We start from the raw sequence: 6000 nt of genomic DNA, 5'->3' as shown, positions 1-6000 counted from the left end.
CCTACAGATTTTTAAAGAGTTGTGCGCAGGAGTGGAGAAAGTGCTGAGAAATTATACTGTGAAAGTGCAAATAATGTGTTGAAATCTTCATATAAAATGGAAGTATCCAGCTGAGAAAATATACTCAAGTGAAAGTCAGACAAGATGCTAACTTTAAATGCACTCAGATATTAGTTTTTAATGTTAATGCTGTATTTTTTTTTAGGTGAAAACTAACTTTCATTACTTATCTAAAACTGTTAGGCGATTTTCTTTTATATATATATATATATATATAAGAAAATCGCCTAACAGTTTTATATATATATATATATATATATATATATATATATATATATATATATATATATATATATATATAAAGAAAATCGCCTAACAGTTTTATATATATATATATATATATATATATATATATATATATATATATATATATATATATATATACACTGAGTGCAGAATTATTAGGCAAGTGAGTATTTTGACCACAACATCCTTTTAATGCATGTTGTCCCACTCCAAGCTGTTTAGGCTTGAAAGCCTACTACCAATTAAGTATATCAGGTGCTGTGCATCTGTGTAATGAGAGGGGGTGTGGTCTAATGACATCAACACCCTATATCAGGTGTGCATAATTATTAGGCAACCTCTTTTCCTCTGGCAAAATGGGTCAGAAGAGAGATCTGATAGACTTTGAAAAGTATAAAATTGTGAGATGTCTTGCAGACGGATGCAGCACTCTTGAAATTGCGAAGATGTTGAAACGTGATCACCGAACAATCAAGCGTTTCTTTGCAAATAGTCAACAGGGTCGAAAGAAGCGTGTGGGGAAAAAAAGGCACAAAATAACTGCACATGATCTGCAGAAAATCAAGCGTGAAGCTAACAAGCAGCCATTAGCATCCAGTTCTGCCATATTCCAGAGTTGCAACATCCCTGGAGTGTCAAAGAGTACAAGGTGTGCAATACTGAGGGACATGGCCAAGGTAAGGAAGGCTGAAAAACGACCACCACTGAGTAAGGCACACAAGATAAAACGTCAAGACTGGGCCAAGAAATATCTTAAGACTGATTTTTCTAAGGTGCTGTGGTCTGATGAGATGAGAGTGACTCTTGATGGGCCAGATGGATGGGCCTGTGGCTGGATCAGTAATGGGCACAGAGCTCCACTCCGACTCGGACGCCAGCAAGGTGGAGGTGGAGTACTGCTATGGGCTGGTATCATCAAAGACGAGCTTGTTGGACCTTTTCGAGTTGAGGATGGACTCAAACTCAACTCCCAGACCTACTGCCAGTTCCTGGAAGAAACCTTCAAGCAGTGGTATAGGAAAAAGTCAGCATCTTTCAAGAAGAACATGATTTTCATGCAGGATAACGCTCCATCTCATGCGTCCAAATACTCCACTGCGTGGCTAGCCAGTAAAGGTCTGAAAGGTGAAAAAAATAATGACATGGCCCCCTTGTTCACCTGACCTAAACCCCATAGAGAACCTGTGGTCCATTATAAAACGTGAGGTCTACAAAGAGGGAAAACAGTACACCTCTTTGAACAGCGTCTGGGAGGCCGTGGTTGCTGCTGCACACAATGTTGGTCGTGAACAGATGAAGAAATTGACAGAATCTATGGATGGAAGGCTTTTGAGTGTCCTCATGAAGAAGGGTGGCTATATTGGTCACTGATTTTGTTTTTGTTTTGTGTTTGAATGTCAGATATGTTTATTTGCAAATCTGGAGTTGTCATATCAGTGTACCTGGTGAAAATAAATAAGTGAAATGGCTACATATTTGTTTTTTATTAAGTTGCCTAATAATTCTGCACAGTGAAAGTTACCTGAACACATACATATTCTCCTAAAATGGCCAAAACTAAAAACACCCCACTCTAACTTCCATACATATTCAGCTTTGATATTTATGAGTCTTTTTGTTTGATTGAGAACATAGTTGTTGTTCAATAATAAAACTAATCCTCAAAAATACAACTTGCCTAATAATTCTGCACTCCGTGTATATATATATATATATATATATATATATATATATATATACACACACAGTGGGGCAAAAAAGTATTTAGTCAGCCACCAATTGTACAAGTTCTCCCACTTAGAAAGATGAGAGAGGCCTGTAATTTTCATCATAGGTACACTTCAACTATGAGAGACAGAATGGGGGGAAAGAATCCAGGAAATCACATTGTAGGATTTTTAATGAATTAATTGGTAAATTCCTCGGTAAAATAAGTATTCGGTCACCTACAAACAAGCAAGATTTCTGGCTCTCACAGACCTGTAACTTCTTCTTTAAGAGGCTCTTCTGTCCTCCACTCGTTACCTGTATTAATGGCACCTGTTTGAACTCGTTATCAGTATAAAAGACACCTGTCCACAACCTCAAACAGTCACACTCCAAACTCCACTATGGCCAAGACCAAAGAGCTGTCAAAGGACACCAGAAACAAAATTGTAGACCTGCACCAGGCTGGGAAGACTGAATCTGCAATAGGTAAGCAGCTTGGTGTGAAGAAATCAACTGTGGGAGCAATTATTAGAAAATGGAAGACATACAAGATCATTGATAATCTCCCTCGATCTGGGGCTCCACGCAAGATCTCACCCCGTGGGGTCAAAATGATCACAAGAACGGTGAGCAAAAATCCCAGAACCACACGGGGGGACCTAGTGAATGACCTGCAGAGAGCTGGGACCAAAGTAACAAAGGCTACCATCAGTAACACACTACGCCGCCAGGGACTCAAATCCTGCGGTGCCAGACGTGTCCCCCTGCTTAAGCCAGTACATGTCCAGGCCCGTCTGAAGTTTGCTAGAGAGCATTTGGATGATCCAGAAGAGGATTGGGAGAATGTCATATGGTCAGATGAAACCAAAATAGAACTTTTTGGTAAAAACTCAACTTGTCGTGTTTGGAGGAGAAAGAATGCTGAGTTGCATCCAAAGAACACCATACCTACTGTGAAGCATGGGGGTGGAAACATCATGCTTTGGGGCTGTTTTTCTGCAAAGGGACCAGGACGACTGATCCGTGTAAAGGAAAGAATGAATGGGGCCATGTATCGTGAGATTTTGAGTGAAAACCTCCTTCCATCAGCAAGGGCATTGAAGATGAAACGTGGCTGGGTCTTTCAGCATGACAATGATCCCAAACACATCGCCTGGGCAACGAAGGAATGGCTTCGTAAGAAGCATTTCAATGTCCTGAAGTGGCCTAGCCAGTCTCCAGATCTCAACCCCATAGAAAATCTCTGGAGGGAGTTGAAAGTCCGTGTTGCCCAGCGACAGCCCCAAAACATCACTGCTCTAGAGGAGATCTGCATGGAGGAATGGGCCAAAATACCAGCAACAGTGTGTGAAAACCTTGTGAAGACTTACAGAAAACATTTGACCTCTGTCATTGCCAACAAAGGGTATATAACAAAGTATTGAGATGAACTTTTGTTATTGACCAAATATTTATTTTCCACCATAATTTGCAAATAAATTCTTTAAAAATCAGACAATGTGATTTTCTGGATTTTTTTTTCTCATTCTGTCTCTCATAGTTGAAGTGTACCTATGATGAAAATTACAGGCCTCTCTCATCTTTTTAAGTGGGAGAACTTGCACAATTGGTGACTGACTAAATACTTTTTTGCCCCACTGTATATTTATATATATATATATATATTTCCTGACATCATTCAATCTCTGTTTGGTTTGGTTAGAGGTAAAATCTCCTATAACCAATATTTACTACTCGCTAGGACTTGACTTTCTGCCTCAACAATTACGTTAACCACTGGAATCGATGCTAGTGTAACCTGGTGTTAGCAAAGAAACCAGGCTTAGCTAAATATAGCCTGTCAGTGTTAGCAAATTAGCAAAATATGGAGTTCATGCCTTCTAGGTAGGTAAACATGATGCCTCAATGTATTTAATTTCAGTATGAGAATGGAGAAGCGTAAAGAGACAGGACGTCCATGTGCCCATCATGATGGTGTCGTTTGCTTTCCCACTTTCAGCAGCCTGTTATTCTCTTTCACCATGCAATGAACATTTTGTCATGAGCAAAAAAAAAAAGAACGAAAGAAAAAATGCACGACTGTCATAAGATAATTCCTCTCCTGAAATTCTGAAGGTGTATTTAAGCACTTTGTCTTTATTACAAGCCCAGGGGAGGCTGCTGTTACAGGGAATTATTCTACAGCCATAATAATCAGAACTAGTGTCTGACTCACAGTACAGCACCTCATTACTTTGGAAAATGAGATTTTGATGCTGCATTTCGACAAAAGATCATCTCATCTCATTCTCATTATCTCTAGCCGCTTTATCCTTCTACAGGGTCGCAGGCAAGCTGGAGCCTATCCCAGCTGACTACGGGCGAAAGGCGGGGTACACCCTGGACAAGTCGCCAGGTCATCACAGGGCTGACACATAGACACAGACAACCATTCACACTCACATTCACACCTACACTCAATTTAGAGTCACCAGTTAACCTAACCTGCATGTCTTTGGACTGTGGGGGAAACCGGAGCACCCGGAGGAAACCCACGCGGACACGGGGAGAACATGCAAACTCCGCACAGAAAGGCCCTCGTCGGCCACGGGGCTCGAACTCGGACCTTCTTGCTGTGAGGCGACAGCGCTAACCACTACACCACCGTGCCGCCCGTACACTTTCATGTTTTTTTATTTTTATTTTTTGCACTTTACAGTTTTATAGCCTGGAATTACATCATTCCAAGTTCAGGTGTCTCACTTCTAAGGTAAGTCAAATGCAGTAGAGGTTAATAAATATCCTGGATCTGGTGGAGAGCTTGACTGATGCTTGGGTCATGTCCTCACCAAATCCTCAAACTTCTGGGTTTGTCCCAAGTGTAGTTCTGTGAAATATATCATATCTTGTTGCTGAAACACTTTTTAAAAAATGTTTCTCAGTGCAGTGTCGGTAATAAAAAGTCTCTCTGATGAAAAAAAAAATGCTTGCGTCAGATTTCTGCCGCTGCACTTGTAGTTCACTCTGCATGCATAAATAAATAAAAGTGTGCTGGATCAAGTGCTATTCTCAGCACTGCTAAATAACGAGTGTGGAAGCCATTTTGTTGTTCATTTAAACCAGTGACGCAGCATTTTACCGGCAACACACTTGACTCCTATTACATTTATTTCAATGTTCGGCATCATTTCATTCCCATATCAACACATTCATTAATATTATTTAAGGACCTCGAAAAGACTTCCTGATCCAACACGTATTCATTACCTGGGATAATAAAGGCGTGGCCTGTGCATGTAAATGCTAGTCAGAATTATTGTAGTTAAGAAGTTGAGACTGATGCAATGACAACAAAAAGATACAGTAAGTATAAATAGCCAAGGAAATCACATTGACACTGCTGTGTTTTCAGGATGGAGCAAGAGGGAATTTGGGTAACACAGAGATAACACACCCACCCACACAATCCATCCATCCATTCATTATCTGTAGCCACTTTATCCTGTTCTACAGGGTCGCAGGCAAGCTGGAGCCTATCCCAGCTGACTACGGGCGAAAGGCGGGGTACACCCTGGACAAGTCGCCAGGTCATCACAGGGCTGACACATAGACACAGACAACCATTCACACTCACATTCACACCTACGCTCAATTTAGAGTCACCAGTTAACCTAACCTGCATGTCTTTGGACTGTGGGGGAAATCGGAGCACCCGGAGGAAACCCACGCGGACACGGGGAGAACATGCAAACTCCGCACAGAAAGGCCCTCGTCGGCTGCTGGGCTCGAACCTTCTTGCTGTGAGGCAACAGTGCTAACCATTACACCACCGTGCCGCCCCACCCACACAATCATGAACACTAAATGTATTAATCCCAAATGGAACATGACAGCTAACATGACTCCAGCTTCAACAATTTTTTCAGCTGAATCCCATTGATTAGAGAAAATGCTAAAAATGAAAATCACGCCATTGTGTGAAACCATTCTTAGATTTTAGATTTT

This window comes from Neoarius graeffei, chromosome 18, assembly GCF_027579695.1.
Source record: "Neoarius graeffei isolate fNeoGra1 chromosome 18, fNeoGra1.pri, whole genome shotgun sequence".
In the NCBI taxonomy this organism is placed as follows: Eukaryota; Metazoa; Chordata; class Actinopteri; order Siluriformes; family Ariidae; genus Neoarius; species Neoarius graeffei.
This window is presented reverse-complemented; position numbering follows the sequence as displayed.